General features: G+C 40.0%; 1 long non-coding RNA gene across 1 annotated transcript; it reads right to left on the bottom strand.

Moving 5' to 3' along the window:
- Positions 1–17,829: 17,829 nt before the first annotated feature.
- Positions 17,830–20,150, bottom strand: LOC144589355 (uncharacterized). Its single transcript, XR_013545446.1, has 2 exons — positions 19,836–20,150; positions 17,830–18,055 (listed from the first exon to the last, which is right to left on the bottom strand). It is a non-coding gene; the product is annotated as an uncharacterized LOC144589355 (long non-coding RNA).
- Between the last annotated feature and the right edge of the window lie 273 nt (positions 20,151–20,423).

Below are 20,423 nucleotides of genomic sequence, written 5' to 3'. Positions count from 1 at the left end.
GATGCACGGTGGGGAATTAAATTCTCAACATCTAGCTCTGCAGCGAGATACCTAACTCATTGACCTATCCTGCCAGCTTGAAATAAAGTAGACTTTCATAAAAAGGATTGTCCTCTGTAAAAAAAAAAAAAGGGGGGGATGTGGTTATCCTAACCAAGTGTTCAGAGATGCCAGTGCTGCAGAACAGCAGAGTTCCTTGGAACGCCGATGCGTTAAAGAAACTCTGAGTGGCATGAAAGTGTTTAGATTCCCTACCTAATACAGTGGACCCTCTACTTACAGAATTAATCCGTGTTGGAATGATGGCTGCAGGTCAAAAAGTCTGTAGGTCGAGTCTCCATTGACCTACAATGCATTGAAAACAGATTAATCCCGTAACTGGCCGTTTTTGTTCCATTTTGGTTTTTTTCTGGTCTGTAGGTCGATTCTCAGGCTGCAAGTCGAAACTAAATTTTGCGGCCAGAGAAGTCTGTAACTCGAAAAGTCTGTAAGTCGAGCCGTCTGTAAGTCGAGGGTCCACTGTATAAGGAAGTTCATAAAGAACAGCCCAATCATAAGCAGAGGTGCCACGGTCATAAAGGTTACAAAACACTTATATATGTGTTTGCATTAGTTGGATATTCAGCTGCAGAGCCAGAAGTTAGAAGTTCAGTTCCCGCACTATGCCTCCCAGGAGAAGAGTCAACCCAGGTAGCCTTGGGCAAGCTGCATAGATCTAAAGCACCCCCCACACACAAACACACATAAAAGCAGAGGCTGGTAAAAACAAACAGTACCTTGAAGTCCCTGGAAAGATTTGCCTCAAGTCATAATCAACTTGACAGCAGATGGTGGTGGTGGTGGTTGTGATGGTGATGAGTATGATTACAGTGATATGCAAAAGGGAATGTTATTGCATTAATCCAAACATGCAAAAAAGCTTAATGAGTACAAGAAGGCAGCATGGAGACAGTTGACCTTCCTGTTCCTAGCAGAGAAAATGGCAATGAAATCAATAGCAGGTCATCAGTCTCCTGCAAGACTAAATGCTAAAAGCTTCCCTGACTATAAACAAAAGCCTAGTCTGGAGAGAGCAGCCTTATGGGAGAGAACTGCTCCCTGTGAGCTGCAATGTTTAACCTCATCTTCCATTTCAAAGAGAAAAGAAAGAGCAATGCATGTTTCAGCAGGTTTTCCAACCTGTATCCTTACTGCTTTCAAGCAGCTAAATAGATGTCTATCAGGCACCATCAGAATGCCATCTCTTTACCAAACGCCGGTATGACATGGTACATGTCATGATGTGCCATTCGGACTATGTCACTGAATATAAGCCTAAGCAGGAGACCTGAGAAATGAACCACCCACCTCTCTGATTTTTTGGCAGCTAACAACTGGTTATCTCTGTCCTCTGTTGTTTGAAAGCCAAAGATGTGCCACCATGACCAATGCAAATATTTACCCTGAAGAAGGGTATTTTTTTAGGTTGTTTGTTTGTTTTCTATTATAATTTATTTAAATGTTTTAATGCTTTAGATTGTTCTAAACTGCCATGGATAATGTATATGAATATTGGATAAAATTTTTAGTACATAAAATAAATAAGTGAAATATCGGTTTGCACCCTGGATGGCTAGCTTTATGTGCAATTAGTTGTGGAACAGGAACAATAAGGTTGAACTTTCAGTGTAGTGTATCAAAGCCAGATTCACATAAAAACATATAGTATGAAGAGAGACAGAAGCATAACCCTTTGACATGGAATGCAAGACATAATATGTATTTAATAGAGATCAACAGTAACAATTAGTACTAAAAAATAGCTGAGCTAGTTTTGTGAGTAGTGGTTGTGGTGGGAACTCAGTTTATTTTTTTTTCCTAACTTAAACTCTGCACTGACTGTTATAAACAAGTTGGAACTTAAATGGGTTCCAATTTAAATTGGAAGTTATTTTATCACACAGAAGAAGTTATTTTATCACCAAGAAGCAGCATTTTCCTATGCTGAAAATACCAGTTTGATAAGGAAATGTTTCAGGCATATTCAGTCTTCTTTTTGTTTCCCTTCCAAAGAATAGGGAAGGAGGAGAAAGTCCAACATGATTCAGCCTTGGGTCCAGCTTTGGAACCCACGGGAAATCTTTGAGTGAGACAAGCAGCTCAGAATTTGTCAGTGGATTAGGGCAAGGGGAGTTAAAGACTTTCTTCCTGTGTATTAACCTGTTGGGGAGATGAGACACACACCCCACCAAGAAGTATGTCTGAGTGGCTTACTGAATCCCTCTTTGAATTCACATTGAAGACCAGCCACTCCTCTCAATGGAGAAGCTTCTCCCTAAGCAATCAGTCCTCTTGATCTTGCAGGTTTGAGCCCATAATATGTGAGAAAGGGCAGGATCTTGGAAATTTTGTATTTTTTCTGTTTGAGAATAGAATATATGCAGACATAACTTTCACAAATGTTGTGTCATATCTATCTGATGTCAGAAGGGGAGCTGGCTGGATAGCTCAGAGAGTTAATTATCTGTTGGAGGAGCCAGAGGTTGGGAGTTCAGTTCCCCACTTGGGAAAAGAGCCAGCCTGTCTAGCCATGGACCAGGCAGAGTCCCAGATCATCCCCAGAAGAAGAGAACAGCAAACCACTTTGAGCACTGTGTACGTAGGAAAGTCTGCACAGGATCACCATATATTGGAATTAGGTGAAATAAAGATTAAAGTCATTAAAACAACAATTCTCTACTCAGATGTAGGTTCCACTGAGTTCCGTGAGGTTGACTCCCAGGTGAATCAACACAGCATTGTAGTCTTCATTATGATTATTTCACAAGGATGGGAGGGAGTTGTAGTGCCCATACATCTAGGCAGCTCTGTTTGTATGTGTTTGAGTGAATGTGTAGAAGTGCTCACGAAATTGATGAAAGGAAATGTATTATTATTATTATTATTATTATTATTATTATTATTATTATTATTATTATTATTATTATTATTATTATTATTATTATTATTATTATCATCATCATCATCATCATCATCATCATCATCATCATCATCATCATCAGCAGCAGCAGCAGCAGCAGCAGCAGCAGCAGCAGCAGTAGTAGTAGTAGTAGTAGTGATTTCTGTACAACCCTTCACCAAAAAAGGGGGTGGGGTGGCTAATTCTCAAACTAGAAAATGGGAAGGCGTATCACTACCATGCCAATTGTAATCCCAAATATTCAGAGTTGTAAGAGTCCACCCTGCCACTGAACAGATCTCTCTCAAATGGCATGAGAATTACTGTTATTTTAATTTGTTGTTTTTTTAAAAAACTTAGTTGAAGAGTAAGAAGGAACTCTGTACCAGTTAATGTATTCTTCTGTAACCCTCCTTTATATGGTACTGACCCAAGTTCTGTTCCAGCACACCCCATAATTCAATCTAAGCCCCCCTGAGGTAAACAAAAAGAGCTTCTGAGAAGGAGAAGCAGAACAGGTGGAAATGAAAATGAAGGCTTGCCCTAAGTCTAATTAAGTATTTTTGATTTGGTACTTTACAGAAAAACAGATATGTCAAAGGGCGAAACAGAAAATACCAGTGTGCAAAAATATCTGAAGGAGAGGATGTTATGAATGCTGCAGTACCACTAAAACACTGGACAAAGTACTGTAATGCCATTCATTGTGGCACTTTGTAGAACAAGAGGTGTAGTCTGGTTCGGTAATCTGAGTTGAGTTTCCACCTGAATGCTGGCTGTTTCTCAGAACACTATTCTGAATCCCGTACCTTGGAAACCAGAGGCAATTAAAGAGATTTGTTCATTTTTTCTCCTTTGTGATATCTCCATGCCCAATGTGCAATATGCCTACACACACACACACACACACACACAAACACACACACACAGAGGGGGAGGGAACAGAGGGAGGGAGTAATCAGAAATAGAAAAGCCCAGTTTATTCTTTCTAGTGAATGGAGGTGACGCATTAATTCTTACTGACATGTAGGGCTCTTTTGAAACCTGATCTTTCAACCAATAGTCTGACTCACTCCTCCTTTTTCATTTCCAACATGATTAAATGGCTTTGGGTTTGTTTTTTAAATATCCTGGCTTCCTTGCCAAAATTTGTTTAAGGATTAAGCAACCTAATAATTTAAATCAGTTTCTCCCTGCTCAGACTTGGCCTCCTACAGCTATGCCACATCTGCATGGAAGAGGTGGTCTTAATTTGAGCCAGGATTAATCAGGGTTCGTTCTTGAGAGCCAGGTTTCCATGCAAAAAACTCAGCCCTCAGATCTGTGAAGCAGAAGCGCTTCTGAGCAAGCACAAGGAAGCCCTTTCTCCTACAGGCATCACTAAATCCAACCTAGAATTACAGCAAAACTGGCCGGAGTAGACTGTGGAAGGCTCAACAGTCTTAGGTTTCGGCACTATTCACCTTTGAAATTAGACAGTGTGGAGTGCAGGACTGCTGCTCCCTTTTCTCCCCACTCCATCCCAATATATGTCGAATTTGAAAGCAGACAAAAATCCCATAGGCCATCTTTACCTGGAATGTAAATACTTTTTAAAAAGTGAAGACTTCTTTCCATAGTGCATAACTGGGTTGTGGAATTAGCTGCCACAAGAAGTAGAATGACAGATGGCATATATAGCTTTAAAAGTGGATTAAATAAATTCATGAATATGGATATCATAGGTTACTAGGCAAGAGGGCTATATACTGTGGTAGCCTTCTCTACACTGGCTAAGAGACACAAGACAAAGAGTGGAGCTACCTGTGGAAAGTCCAGTACCAGGATGTCCTAGCAATTTGATAGTCACTGTGACAATAGTTTATAGGGTAGCTACATGCCTACTTTTAGGGGAGACAGATTTGATTTAAAGACAAACAACTGTAAGGAGGGTCCTAAAAGTTGCCCATCCATAATTAGTAATGTCAGGCTAGCAGCCTCACAGCTCACAGCTATGCAATAGAGAAATTTCATATTGATTTGGAGTTTTTCAAGTCAGTTCCCTGCTGGTTTCCATGGGTGAAATCACTGTAGCCATCGCAATGAACACAACAATTGTCATGTTGCAGGAGTCAGCAGCAGAAGAGGCAGAAAGTTGTGAAATTAGATGGGCAATTCCCACTATGATCACCTTTTCTGTTTACCTCTCTTTCATTATTAGTTTTAAAAAATGTCTGAAGTGACATAGTGCTGAAATGATGCAGTGCTAACTTTGGAAAGCATTTTTAATTGTTTAGAGACAACAGGTGCACAGCTGAGGGGAACTAACTGTCTTACATTGCTGCTTTGCAATGCAGGGCAGAAAGCAGAGAAAAGTGATGTCAGCTAAATTGGAGCAAAATAAACTATACTCTGCCAACTGAACAAAAAGAAATGGTCATCCACTTAAAAACACTGGACTTCTCCATGCTTAGTTTTACAATGTGTAGTTGTCATTTTTAAATTGATTTTATCTATGCCAAATTGATTTTATCTGTATCACAGTGGTGCAAATAGCCAATGTAGTTCTCCCCTCAGTTATTCCATTTCTAGACTGAGTTGTATTTCTGCTTTTGTTATGCGCTGTCAAATCACTTCATGGTACATGTAGGAGCCTCGTGGCGCAGTGGTTAAAACGCTGTACTGCAGCTGAAAACTGTGCTCACGACCTGGGGTTCAAATCCCAGGTAGCCGGCTCAAGGTTGACTCAGCCTTCCATCCTTCCGAGGTCGGTAAAATGAGTACCCAGCTTGCTGGGGGGGCAATGTGTAGCCTGTATAATTAAAAATTGTAAACCGCCCGGAGAGTGCTTGTAGCGCTATGGGGCGGTATATAAGTCCAATAAATAAATAAAACAAAATAAATAAATAAAATACCCTATGAATGACCTCCAAATGGTTCTGTTATTAGCAAACCTTCTCTAGTCTTACAAATCAAGAGATATACTGTAATTATATTCAAATTATAAGAATCACTTCTAGTTTTTAATCTGTATATATCTATTAGCATACAGAATCTTATGCAACTCAATGTCCTCCTCCACCCTCCATTTTGGCAACGTTTGTCCTGCTCTTTAGTGATATGATCATTCCAACTGTAGATCAGAACACTCAAGGCTTAATAGGCTTTTGTTCTGATCAAGCAAGATGTGTTTAGTTTTCTTTAACAAGTACAAAGTATTTGAAAAGAGGAAAAGAACACAAAGTGAACATTGAGGATTCGCCATGTCTAGTGGTCCTCCAAAAATCATGGAACACTGTCATACAGAACAAAAAGTGGAAAATTGTTGGAGAACAGTAGGTTGACCTCCTGGAGCCACTTTTAGCTTGTATGATCCTATAGCTGATCAGGACCCAGACAAGGCACACTTCAGTTAGGGTAGCCTGGAGCTTTCCATCAGTGTTACATTACAGCTCCTATGCCCTCCATCTGGTATGGCCAATCTGCATGGCATGAGAGTGCAGGATAGGGAGCAAGAGAGACTGCAACATTTTCCAAACAGGCAGATGTTTTGTCATTCTGGCAAAATTAAGGCGGGAGGGGAGGACGGGAATAAAAGAAACAACAGGCAAGATATGACACCTTAAAGACTAACAGATTTGTTTCAGTGTGAGTTTCTATGTCAAAATACATTTCCTTAGTGTCTAAGAAAATAGATTTGCTGAGCATGTTTAGCCTTGATAAAAGAAGACTGAGAGAAGAAATTATAATACTTTTCAAATAATTGAAAGGCTGTCATACAGAGGAGGGGCAGGATCTGTTCTCGATCATCCCAGGGTGCAGGACACTCAACTATGGGCTCAAGTTACAGGAAGCCAAATTTCGGTTGAATATCAGGAAAAACTTCCTAACTGTTAGAGCAGTATGACAATGGAACGAATTACCTCAAGAGGTGGTGAGTGCTCCAACACTGGAGGCATTCAAGAAAAATTCAGACAACCACCTGGCAGATAGCCTTTGATTCAGATTCCTGCATTGAGCAGGGGTTTGGACTCAATGGCCTTGTAGGACACTTCCAACTTCATTATTCTATTATTCTATTATTCTAATACTAAAACTGAAATACAGTGGTGCCTCGCTTATAGAGCGCACCGTATAACGATGAAATCACATAGCGATCCGTTTTTTCGGATCGCTAATGCGATCGCTCAACGTTTTTTAAATGGGGAAAAATTCGCTTTGCGAAGACCGGTAAGCGTTTCGCTTACTGATCTTCGCAAAACGAACCCCGACGATCAGCTGTTCGGCGGCCAAAATGGCTGCCGGAAGCCAGGAAATGGCCTAAAATGGCCACGCGCAGCGTTTTCGCGCCCTCGTTAAGCGAGGCGAGGGCGCGAAAATGGCTGCTGGCCATCCTGAAGCTTCGCTGAACGGTGAGTATTTGGCCTATTTGGAACGCATTAAACGATGTTTAATGCGTTCCAATGGAAATCGCTGCCCCGTTCAGCGATGCTTCAGCATAGCGAAGGTTAATCCGGAACGGATTAACCTCGCTATGCGAGGCACCACTGTAAATCTTGTCGGCAAAGTTAAAGGGAAGAATAACATGGTGGGGATGGAGATGAAAAAACCCAAAGACAGGTTATGACACAGAATCTAAAGACCTGGTTTTTGGTCCAGAAATGCTCACACTGAAACAAATGTGTTTATTTTTAAGTCAGCGTAAGATTTTGTTCTTGGTCTCCCTCACCTCTCCTTTTTCCTCCCAATTTAAAGTTGCCAACATGCTGAGACAGACCAATACAACTATTACTTTGGAAATGGAAATGAATCTGTTAGCCTCTAAAATGCCACAATATTTTCTTCTCCTTTTCTTCCACTTCAGTTTTCTTCTCTTCCTCCTCTTTCAGTTTTGCCAACCTACTGCAGCATTTCGGTGTTGGTCCCTCTTGTACCTCCAATAACTGAATTTGTACTGGCTGTACTTGCCACAACAACAAATGCCTGTTAACCTCAAGTATCTGCCTCTTCACATCCTCCTGCATGATCCTTTAAGCCTGGGCTTTGCTGGTTCACGATGACAAGTTACTTGAGGCATTGTTCTGATCGCATTCTGAGAAGCTTGATAAATGGAAGCAATTAGTCCCTCTAATGTCAGGTTCCCCCATTTCTCTGTGCAAGTCACAAGGCAAACTCTTGGTCTCAAGAACAGTAAATCACTGACAAGGGATCACATGTCTCTGTGAAGTACAGTTCCATGGATGCTGTTCAAAACAAACACCTTGGCAGGAGATTATGATTTACCTGCATTGTTGCTAACATTTCAGATTACCAAACATCTGTTTTCTAGATCAGGAAGACACAATTCCACCTACTATCCAACATCAATCAGATGCACATAATTTTTCTGTGTTTTTCTGTAACACATTAAGTAACACATTTTATTACTTAGTAGAGTTTGAGGTGGCCATTAAAATGGATTAGCAGCTACTTTTTAGTCACATTTGTGAAGATAACCAGAAATGTTAATACACAGTATCTTGTAATTAATAGTTGCCTTCTCTCATTCAGCAGTTTGTTTCTACAGGAAAGTCACACAGAAATGTGTTCTAATTAAAATGATACAAATTCAGAGTATTACCAAGGAAATCTGCTTACGAAAACAGAACCACCAGAAATTAGCATGAGCAGAGTTTGGGAGAGTTGTTTTTCTGTACTACCACTCCCAGAAGCACAGCTGCTGGCTACGTTGGCTGTAGAATCTATAAATCGCAGTGCAAAAAAGGAACTGGTCCAAGCCATAAGCACGAATGTCATGCAGACCTAGCGCCCACTGCTTATTCTTTAAGAACACAGACATGGAGATACACAAAGCCTAAAAAGACCGGCTGAAAGATCAAAAAAGACTCAAAGAAAGCATCCAGTGATTCTGTGGTTGCTAATTCATTCAAGTAGGCAACACTTATGCTTTCTGTTAATTCGCATTGTATAGATGTGAACAAAAATCCGTTTGGCAAATGTGTCAAATCTGTGAGAGAACAAAGAAAAGAATTCTCTCCACCTCAGAGCAGGATGAAAATGCTTTGCATTTATCGATTTGTCAAGGGAAGATTAAACAACTGAGGATTTACATTTGGGTGGGAATAGCGCAGCCCACGGGCCATGTGGAGACCCCCATAGGCCTTGTGGATCCCCAGGATCCCAATTACGGCTCTCACACCCACAATCCCCTTCTACTCTCTTTAAGTGCTTTGCTTTACTCTAAAAAGGAAAAAACCTCAGGATTTGTTCTAAGCCTGGGGGAAACTTTTCACAAAGTTAGGAACAGCTTGGGGACAACACCTTAGAGGGTATGAGGGATGAGGAAAGAGTTTGAGTAAAAGTATTTGTTTACAAAATGTGGAAATATGAAGAGTGCACAGTGGGTGTGATGCTCCATTTTCCCAGGCATGACCATAGGGAATTTGCCCACCCCAGATCTATCTCACTGTGAATAGAGCACACAATTTGACCCTCCAACATAGTGGACCAAGTAGGGCCTTGAGGTGTACTTGGGAAGAACAGCCAAGTAGATGGTGCAACTACTCCCCAGTTTTTGCCATCTGAGGCAATCTTCTCACTCTGCAGAATGAAAGTGCCCTAATGCTTAGCCCTATTCACTTTCTGTGGTGCTGGCACTTTAAAAAAGCAGGACACCAGCCAGAGTTAGATCCTTCTGATTTACAGCTGGATCAAAAAACATTCTCAACATTCCATAGTGCTCCACATGGTCCCAATTCAACATCCCATATTATTAAAAGGGGATTTGCAAGCAACTGATGATATAAGACAAATCTCCTAAGTAATCAGGCTGTACAGAAAGAAACATCTACTATAGATCAAGTTACAGAAAGAGAATTGCAATTGGTTTTCTATATATTTAAAATCTGACCAAGAGCTGTGAGCCCTGCCTAACCACTCCGTGGAGGCAGCTGCCATTTTACAGTTCTTAAGCCATAAAGTTCTCACATAAAGAATGTTGTTAGTACACGAAAGACAGCAAATCATTTTGAGGTGTTGAAGCAGGTGAAGATTTACTACAGGCAAACACAACTGTGGATTAACTAGTCTCTGTGGTAGCTGAAGCAAGAGAGAGTTTATAAGAAATTTCATTCAAATTTTAGCATCATAAATATTAGATCTTTAATAATAATAATAATAATAATAATAATAATAATAATAATAATAATAATAATAATAATAATAATAATAATAATAATAATAATAATAAAAACTAGTCATGTATGATATTTATCTCAAAATGATAGCGTATGCAAATTTTATGCTCACCAGTGACCTTCATTTTGTTGAAGCATTTTCACTCCTGGAATGATGAGAAAGTGACTAAAAGACTGAGTCCTAAATCCAAATATTACTCTCAACCAATGTTTCCTCTAATTTTTTGCCTTTCATCTGCATGACTTCACCCCTGCGCACAACTCTGCCACCTCCCTGCATGGGGTTCTGGTACAACTGGAATCAAGAGGGCTGAAAATGATAGTTGTGGGTACATGGAGGAGGAGGAAGGCTACACAGAAGGGGGCAAAGTCACACATGCACAGGCACACATCTTAGAGGGAACCTTGGTCCCAACCTAAGTAGACTCATTTGATCCATGGGATTTACATAAAGGTTGATTCCTCATTTAACAACTGATTCAAAAGCCTTAAGCAGTGTTTTTCAAATTATAGGGCAAACATGCCTGGGGGTATGAGAGACCTTTGAGGGGGAAATTATGAACCATTGCCAGAATCTATAGCTGGTCACCTGGCTAAAAGTAAGTAGATCAAATTTTTAGCAACAACAGGAGGCCTTGCCTTGCTATAGCCTTGCTTTCATCCCTAGAGCAAATAATGGCTGACCCTTCAGGGTTCACTCAAGACTGCCCCTTACCCAACTTTCTGGAGCAGCTTTTAAAGAGGTTGGAGGACTGCTGAGGAAGCGAACTCCTTTAAAGCACTCTTTAGGTCTCACTTCAGTGTTAGGATCCAGAGGTAGCAAAGTACCTTCAGTAGACACCCAGAGGCCATTTACTCGAAGATCTGCAAAAAATGTCAGAGTGTCTTCTCTGGCACCTGGGAAACTTTCCACAGTTACTATTTGCAACGGAGCAATAAAGATTATTACTTTGAACAAATGTTTTTCAGATGTTTCATACAGAGGTTCCAAGTTTAGACTGTGTCATCTTCAGCTGAATAGGTGATGATTAACATCATGGAGATCTCTTGCCAGAACAGACCAGTCTTCCCAAGTCTAGACCCCACCCCCGAGATGTGCAGGATCTCAATTCCCACCATTCAGAGTAAGCTCTGCTCCAGTGTATCTGTCTGAAGTAACCAATAGCCGACAAAGATGGGCTAAACGGATATGGAAAACCTTCTTATATTTTATATATGAGTTATGTCTACAGTTAGGTTCCAATGCTCACATAAAATGTGGGATTTACATTATCTGTTACTCTTAACAAGAAAATAAGTTGGTAATAGCTGAACACAGAGTTAATGTCATGTCACATTCCAAATCACTAGCAAAAGATCCTGCTGGGTTTTAAAGATTCTGCTTCTCCCACATGTCAGAATAACACAATGGATCTGATTGTTTAAATTCATACACAGTGAAGTTATTTTTTCCATGATGTTGTTAGGCAGTAACCTTGTCAACATGCCTTTTGCATTTTACTAATGGTGCTTGATTTCTAAAACTACTTCTGTAAAAACCACAGGAGTTAGGCTAGAAAATAAAAATATATATTTAAAAAGCCTCCTTATTTTGATATAGTCAAATCAAAACCATTTTTACAAATGACTGGCAGATGTTTGCATTTTGTTTATACTATCAGATACGCTCCTTGTCAGAGTTGGTACTTTTCAGTGGACATCATTTGTTTAGACTACGAGAAGCTTGCGGGAGAGGATATTTTCTAAACTAGTCTGCTTAAAAACAACAACAGCCCTTCATTTATGCTTGTAAGTACTGAAGAACCATCAATGCTTTACAGTGCACCACATTTTCTTGATGAAATAACATCATTATAGACTCTCTGTACAATGCTGAAGGCCAGTTTAATACTGGGAACTGTAAAACCCACAAGTGGAATTCCATTTTCATATTAGTTTTCTCAGCTACATCTATAGTGTGAGATGGTTGTGTAAACTGTATTGTAGTTATACGAAAGCTGGATTCTAAAAGGACAGGAACTCTGCATGTAGATGATTCTTATGACTAGTAATAAAGTGTGAAGCTAGTTCTATAGAAGGTTGCTTCCTCCTGAAACAATAGGTGTGTAGCTTGGGGGTAACTCCTGATCTTGGAAGTAACATGTTTTTCTAATAGGCCACTTTGATAACAAGTTATGTTTTCCATTAATGAACTTGAACAAGGTCACTTTTTGTTTGTAACTGCCATGACTGTAATTCAGAAAGGATCAGGTTCATATGATCTCACATGGTCTTCCATAGGCTCAGAGCAGGTGGCAGCTATGTAGCGCACAGCAGTTCCCTCTTCCAGCCACCTGCTGAAAGACGCCACTAGCCCAACAGGAGTTGGATACCTGCCATAGGCTCTGGATTGAGCTGGGTTTCTCTGATTTCCAAAAGGAGCAGTGCGGATGGAAGGACTGTGGGCAAAAATGGTTAGAAGCAGAGCATAAAGGACTGACCTCACAGATTGATTTGAAATATGTAGCCCAACCTTTGGCTTCAGGCCTTCCAATTAATATGGAAATCCCAACCTTCAAATTTTGGTGCACTTAAAATATGCATTACAGTAAGTTAAATGCTTGTTTGGTTTTGACCAGAGTCAGATTATCTAAAGCCAATTCCTTCACAATACCACTTTAATTCTGTGTCCACAGCCGGGCTGCTGTGATTTAAACTTGCCTAGTCTTCAGCCCCTATCTAAGCCTATGATAATGGAACAGGACATGCCCAATGCTGGGTCTTGAAGAACAAGTCCCGCTTTCTGCAGTCCAGCTGTGTCTCCACTTTTGGGTGGCCAGATATGTTAGTACATTGCTGATCATAAACCCAACCAATAACAACAAAACCTTCCTGGTTTTGAAAGCATGTATTGTTGTTGTTTAGTCGTTTAGTCGTGTCTGACTCTTCGTGACCCCATGGACCAGAGCACGCCAGGCTTTCCTGTCTTCCACTGGCTCCCAGAGTTGGGTCAAAGTCATGTTGGTAGCTTCAATGACACTGTCCACCATCTCACCCTCTGTTGTCCCCTTTTCCTCTTTCCTTCACATTTTCCTAAAATCAGGGTCTTTTCCAGGGAGAAAACATATATAGCATGGACCAAACCTGGAGAAATCCTTGGAGGACTTCAACTTTCAGTCTAATTTTTTTGTGGTTGTCAGTGGCCATACTGGCTATGAAACCCTGAGGGTTCTATTCCAAAATGATCACTTTTCTCAGGCTTTTCCTCATCAATGCTGGGTGCTGCTGTTCACACTGAGATTTTCTGGGGTAGCATTGAACTAACAGGTCCCTGTGGCTCAGTCCTTGCCTCATGACACTCTCTTCTAGCATATTCACCTGATTCTCCCTCCTTCCCTGGTGACAGTTCGATCTCCAAAAAAGCCTCTGACCCTTTGGCAAGCTGCCTCTCTGACTGCCAATCCACCATTTAGGCTACACAACAGACTACTGTGTCAGAAAGAGACAGCCGAGCAGGTGTGCCATGTTAATGCACCTCCAGTTTGTGGATTACACAGATGACTTTGAGGAAAAATGAGAAAGCAAAGCAAGCAAAACACAACAGTGGGGGGAAATGGAAGACTCTCTTCTCCAGTTAATACACATTGAGTGAAATTAAGAGGTTCACTGAGGCAACTGCAGGAAAAGAAGTGATGTTATCACCCAGACTAACCAGACAAAAGACAACGCCAGCTTATAAATCATTTGCATAAGTTCCACTGTATAGAGAACTACATATTTAGAAATAATTGTAATAACTTAAATATAAATGCATGGCCTCTCACAATTGTGAGCCAACCTGGATCTGTGGGGAGAAGGGTGTCCTATGAATAACATGACATGAGATGACAGAGTGGGAAAAATTGGGATTGGGTGATTTGTAGTCCAAGTGCTAAGGGCTGATGGTCAGCTTTGAGGCCGCTGCATTCACTTCTTCTTTCCAATGATGGAAAGTGACTTTCTTTCCTTTCCTTCTTTGTTTGCAAAAGAAACAGCTGCTTTGTTTCAGGCAAATGACCATGAGGGATCAAAACCAAAGCCTTCACAGTACAATGCATAGCATAAAACCACAAAGTCAATGATTTGTATGAACCAACTCAGGCAGCATATCTATGTGTAGGAGTCATGGCTAGCAAAAATGCTACCACCAAACTCTGCCAGAATGGCTGCTGAGGAACAAACAAGCAACATGTAATTTAGAACAGCCTCGACCAATTGCATTGGGTGATGTCACGAGGTACAATTTCAGTTGCCCATTCTCTCCATCTCTGCAACAATTATCTGAATCCTACTGATTTATAAATTTACTTTAAAATGATTGTATAATGAGTAAGAGATATTGTCCAGGTTGTCTGTCACACACCCGTTCCTCCTCTGATTGTGCAATTGATCACATGAGTCATGCAATTGGGTGGAAATAAAATCCATTTGTGTGATTGACCTTTCATGTATTGTATGGCTTTCTGCAATAGTATTTTGCCCAGTATGTTCATGAATGTTTAACTCCAGCTGCACATAATCCTTGAGAAATCTGATTTTGTTACAGTGACACATGACCTAGTTACATCTTGGCTAGATTACTGTAAACCATTCTATGTGGGGCTACCTTTGGAAAGTCTTTGGAAACTGCAGTGGGTCCAAAATGCCGCAGCCAAATTGATAACTGGAATTGGTTACAGAGAACATAAAACTTCCCTGTTATAGCAACTCCATTGGCTGCTGATCCATTTCTGGGTACAATTTGAAGTGCTGGTTTTAACTTATGAAGTCCTAAACGTCTTGGGCCCAAGCTGCCTAAAAGACCATATCTCCCTTTATGAGCTTGTCTAGGTATTAAGATCATCAGGAAAGGCCTTCTCTTGGTTCCACCATCCTCACAGGCACATTTGGTGAGGACATGGGAGACACCATTCTCTATTGCTGCTCCCAGACTCTAGAACTCCTATGGGAAGCCAGGCTGGCCCCATCTTTGCCGTCCTTCTGCAAGCAGACAAATACTTTTCTCTTCAAGTGGGTTTTCCTTTAAATGGCTGGTTGACCAAGGGAATTTTTAAAAGTAATTTGGTTGATTTACTTGAGCTTTTAATATTGCTCTTGTTTATGTGTTTTAATATATCTGTTTAATGCTTTTAAAATATTGTAATAATTGATTATTTTGCATTTTATAAAATAAATACTAATAAATAATTATTAATAAAAGCAGTTGATGTTCATGCACACCACATCCAGTCATGCTCATATATCTTGAGCTGAGCCAGGCCATGCTCCCTGTTTTTCATGTAACTTCCACTTTCCCCTCTTTCCAGTGAATCTATCACTCTTCCACACCCATTTCAAGAAGTGTGACTGATGATGATGGAGTTTTCCTTCACTAAGAGAATTTCTAGAATTTACATTTGCAATGCAAGACTTTTGATTAAAAGGCAAGGCCAATATGAATGATTTATTTATTTGTAAAAAAAAGGTACTAATGTCTACAATCTGATTTTCATTACAGATTTTTTATTATTATCGAGCATCTGGCATTTTAATTATTTCAGGCTGGCTTATTGTGAGATATCCTAGTTCTCTACAGGACTTAATATAAATAGATAGTCAAAGGCCATCATTTAATCTAATAGCAAATTCAAGCAGTAAGTGCCAATGGAAATGGCCGTAGAAGCAAACAGAGACAATTACCAGCATGTTTGGAAATTCTCAGATCTGCATGATTTCCAAAGGAAGGGAAGAAGAAAGGGAAATGTAGTTTTAAAAACCTAATAGGGCATCTTCTCATGTGTTTGTAGAGTCCAAGGTTTGGTAGTGTTTAAACTTGGGCATACAAAAAGTTGAACATTCAGTACAGGTAGGGCTAGAAAAGAATCTTGTCTGGAGCACTGCTGACATCAGTGTATTGACGATATTGGGCTATGAGTGTGCCTTACTGTCAGGCAGCCTTTTCTGTTCCTTTGCTGCAAACAGCACAAAAAAACTAAAATAAAACATTGAGAATCATAGTGGCCATAGACTACTGTGCCAGTTGCCAGAGAATAAAGGACAGAATCAGTATTTCATGAGGTGGGGAGTGGAATGCTGTGTTTGATGAACAGAGAGCTCTGGAGGCAAAATTAGGAGAAAAGATACCCATCTATGGCATGTAAGAAAACAATAAAATATTGTGTGAAATCTCACTTAGCATAGGATATCACACTGAATAGGCCACTGAATCAGTGGATGTTTGGTGAGTCAACTCCTTCATGACTTTCATTGATTGAAATGGACCTACTCTGGTTGCAACTTACTTTAACATAGTAAGTGACAACTAAAGTAGTCCTGTTTGAATCGATAGAATTTGTGGATCAGCTGACTCACCAGCTCCCCACCAATCCAATAGTGTGACTAAACGCTGTTTAGTCACTATTTAGAAGTATCTCCAATAGTGAGATACTTCTTTTTTTAAAAAAAAAAATTGCCACAAGAGTGAGACCTGTGTAGGGTGATGTCCATTTGTTACATCACTTGCTTGTGCTAGTTCTGAATGTCCCTTTGTTTCTCTGTGTTTTATTAATATCCAAAGTGTTTTGAGCAGTCAGAAGCTACAGGCTATAGAAACGAACAAGCACTTGTGCTGTTTATTCAGGCACTTACCCGCTATGGAATGCGCATGTAACCATAATTACAAACGCTGGAATGTCAGACATGTGCTTGACCACAGAACATTGTTGTACCCGTGCCAGACAAGACAGTAAATATATCACAGGAAAGCTGCAGTACAGATAATATGAAAATGATTATCACTAGTAATTTTATACCCTACAGCCGTGTATTGATTTCCACTTAATTGCATGAATCCATTTTACCTAATTTCAAATCAGTATTCAATAACATTGAGTCTGATTTTAGTTCATCATGAAGGTCTATGGTTGGGAGGAAATGACGGATGATGATGATGATGATGATGATGATGATGATGATGATGATGATGATGATGATGATGATGATGATAATAATAATAATAATAATAATAATAATAATAATAATAATAATAATAATAATAATAATAATAATAATAATAATAATAATAATAATAATAATAATAATAATACATAGATCTCCAATCCAAATAAATAATTAGTGTGGATCAGTAACCCATGATGTGTGGAGTATGTATGAAGGAAGTTGGCAGATATAAGTGCCTTGGCTCTTAGCTGAACGAAAACTGCGTTCATAGTGACATAGTAAAAGTCATAAGAGAAATATCCTGAAGCAACCTAATTAAAGTTGAAGAATGTAATGTGCAACAAAAACTTGAAACGAGCATTATATAGTGCTACTTTATGGCATGGAATTGTGGACTTCAACACAAACATTTAAAAAAGCATAAGTATTTGAGATATGGATGTACCATAGGATGCTATGACTTTCTTGGATCAAGTGGCAACCAATGAAGAATACAAAAGGTCAAAGACAAGAAATCATAAAACACATAAGATACAAATACTGTAGCTAGAATGTATAATGAATATAAAGCATAATAGCTGGCTTGGATAACCCAGAGGGTTAGGTATCTGCCAGAGGCTGGGAGTCTGATTCCTCACTATGCCTTTGTGGAGAAGAGCTGGCCTGTGTAGCCTTGGACAAGCTGCATTGTCCCAGAAATGCTCCTAAAAGAAGGGAATACTAAACCACCTCTGAGTATTCTATACCAGGAAAGTCGCAGAAAGAGCCACCATAAATCTTTATTGACTTGACAACATACAATTATTATTAATATAAAGCATAATAAGAAATGGGAAATACAGGTTGTTACAGCTGATCATTCAAGATAGAATGGTGAAAGAAGTGTTGAAAGGAGTAGTTGGCTGAAGAACATGCAGTCTGGTATGGATGCAGCTTTATTGTTTATGGTTGCCACATCTGAGGTCAGAATAACCACAACTGCCTTCTGTAGAAGAGGAACAAAAAAGAAGACACAATTCCTGAAATAACTAGCTCATCCAACAGTCACATATTATGGAGCAAGCCTCATTAAGAACCTCATTAAATGGGGTAAGATTGTTTTCTATTACATACGCATAGGATTGTCGGGTAATATAGAAGGCTGTCACTGAATTACTTACATATATATTTATAAGTTAAATAAAACATAAATGGCAGTTTTATAAGCAGAGGAATAAATAGATCAGATCTTGGAAAGTTGCATAAAAATCTTATCAATCCAAGAATAATTAATTACCATTATGCTTGTGCTTTTAAAAGTAAATCTTTACTTTCTCATTTCTTAGAAGTAATTAAAATAGTTACCATCTGTTACTTTGGGAAGTGAATCTGAATACTACACGCGACCTGCCTGTAGTACAGAATGTGCTCTCTAGCCCATTTCATTTTCACCTCAACATCCACAGCAGAGCAAAAGTCAGCCCATTCTGTATTCATCTCCTAGTGGGCTATATATCTTGTGAGATCCTAAAGTCTAGGCCACCTTATTACAGACAACCCATCATTAGAAAAGAGAATTCCTTAATTGCTGAGCACTTCTGATTATCATGGTATGCATTTTCACACTTCCTCAGTTTGCAAATTACACCTCTCTTCTTCATGCTTGACATAGGGAGTCAAGCACAGGGTTCATTTGCAAGTATGTTCAGTTCAGTCACAAAGGACCCATTTCTGAAACTCAAATAGATTTCAGGTTCTAATGATGGACTATCTGTAATGTACACTTTGGCCCGCAGGAAATTAAATTGTTCTGTATGGAATTAAGTCATTTAAAGAGACTGCTCCTTGAATCCTTAGTTGTCCAAAGTACCTCAGAACTGACTGGGGAGCCAGTGCTTAGCAAAGTAAAAGAGAAATTTAGTTAGGGATGCAGGGCATTAAGGGGAGGGATAACAAAACCATGTCTGATACAACTGGGTTGAGTTTAGAAAAGTTTCTTTATAGACTGCAGTTTCCAGAAGGAGTTTGGAGTTACAGTACTACTCAAAAAGGTATCTCTCTAAGGTCTAGAACTAGGTTTGGGGAAATGGCAGCATTTAAAGAATTAAGCCAGCCCAGGGGTGGAATGGAATACCCTGGCCAAAGATTATGCAGGCTGAATTGGGCAGCTCCAAGAGGAGGACACAGAACTTGAAACAGCTTGTGTTTTAATTCTCTCTTGGCACTCTTCAGGCTGGAGAGGAACCAACTTCTCTCAGTACAGTGGGGTCTTGACTTGAGAACTTAATCCGTATTGGAAGGCGGTTCTCAAGTCAAAAAGTTCTCAGGTCAAATCTGCATTTCCCATAGGAATGCATTGAAAACCATTTGATCCGTATCTGCTCTTTTCCGTCCATAGAAAGCTGCTATTCTGCCTTCGACCACTAGAGGGGGATATTTTGTTTCTTTTTTTTCTTAGGTCAAGAAAGGTTCAGGGAAGGCAGGGAAAATACAGTCCAGGCAGTACCAGGCAGTCCGAAGACTGTCTCCCAATCCACTCTCTAAACGCTGGGAGGAGTGAAGAAGCAGACAGGCACCCTTTTCACTGGCCAACAGTTAACTGAAAGTTCACATTTTGCACTTTCCCTGCCTCCCACTTGGGTTTTTTTTCAGTTCTTAACTCAAATCTAAGTACTTAAGTCAAGTCAATATTTTCCTATGAGAGTGGTTCTTAAGTCAAAATGTTCTTAACTCAAGCCGTTCTTAAGTCAAGACCCCACTGTATGTGTATAAACCTTGCAACTTACTGTGTGATACAGAGCTGTTCCCTCTTAGAAACATTAGGTTTGATGATGATGATGATGATGATGACGATGACGACAATGCAATGCCCAGCATCCCCCAGCCAGCATTCCTCAGCCAGGAGTTGTAGGCCAAAAAAGTCACATTTCCAAAGCCATGTTTCTGGAGCCAGAGAGTCGTCTCAGTGCATGGCAGATTTTGTTAGTGGCACACAGTGGAGCCGATGGCCCTTCAGCTATGTGATTTCACCTGTTGTTCTGGCTTGCAAAGCACACATGCAGAGGCAGCGGGGCTGTGACAGCTCTGAGGAAGCAGCAGCAGCTGCAAATTTACGAAGAATGAAGGGGAGGATTCCTTCCGTTCTCCCCACCCCACCAGTCCCTCTCCCGATCTCTGGCACAGAGCCTACATTACAAGGCTGTGCACTGCAGCCAAGAGACTGATCTCACACCTATTTCAGTTCGTTCATTTCCCTTTATTTTCTCACCTCAAAAATAATCACTGCTTTTTAAAATAGGGATCATGCGCTTTGACAGCAGGAAGAAATTCAACAGAAGAGGCTTTTGTCTTTCCTGGATCTTTATGCAAACCAA

This window comes from Pogona vitticeps, chromosome 4, assembly GCF_051106095.1.
Source record: "Pogona vitticeps strain Pit_001003342236 chromosome 4, PviZW2.1, whole genome shotgun sequence".
Taxonomy (NCBI): Eukaryota; Metazoa; Chordata; class Lepidosauria; order Squamata; family Agamidae; genus Pogona; species Pogona vitticeps.
This window is presented reverse-complemented; position numbering and strand designations above follow the sequence as displayed.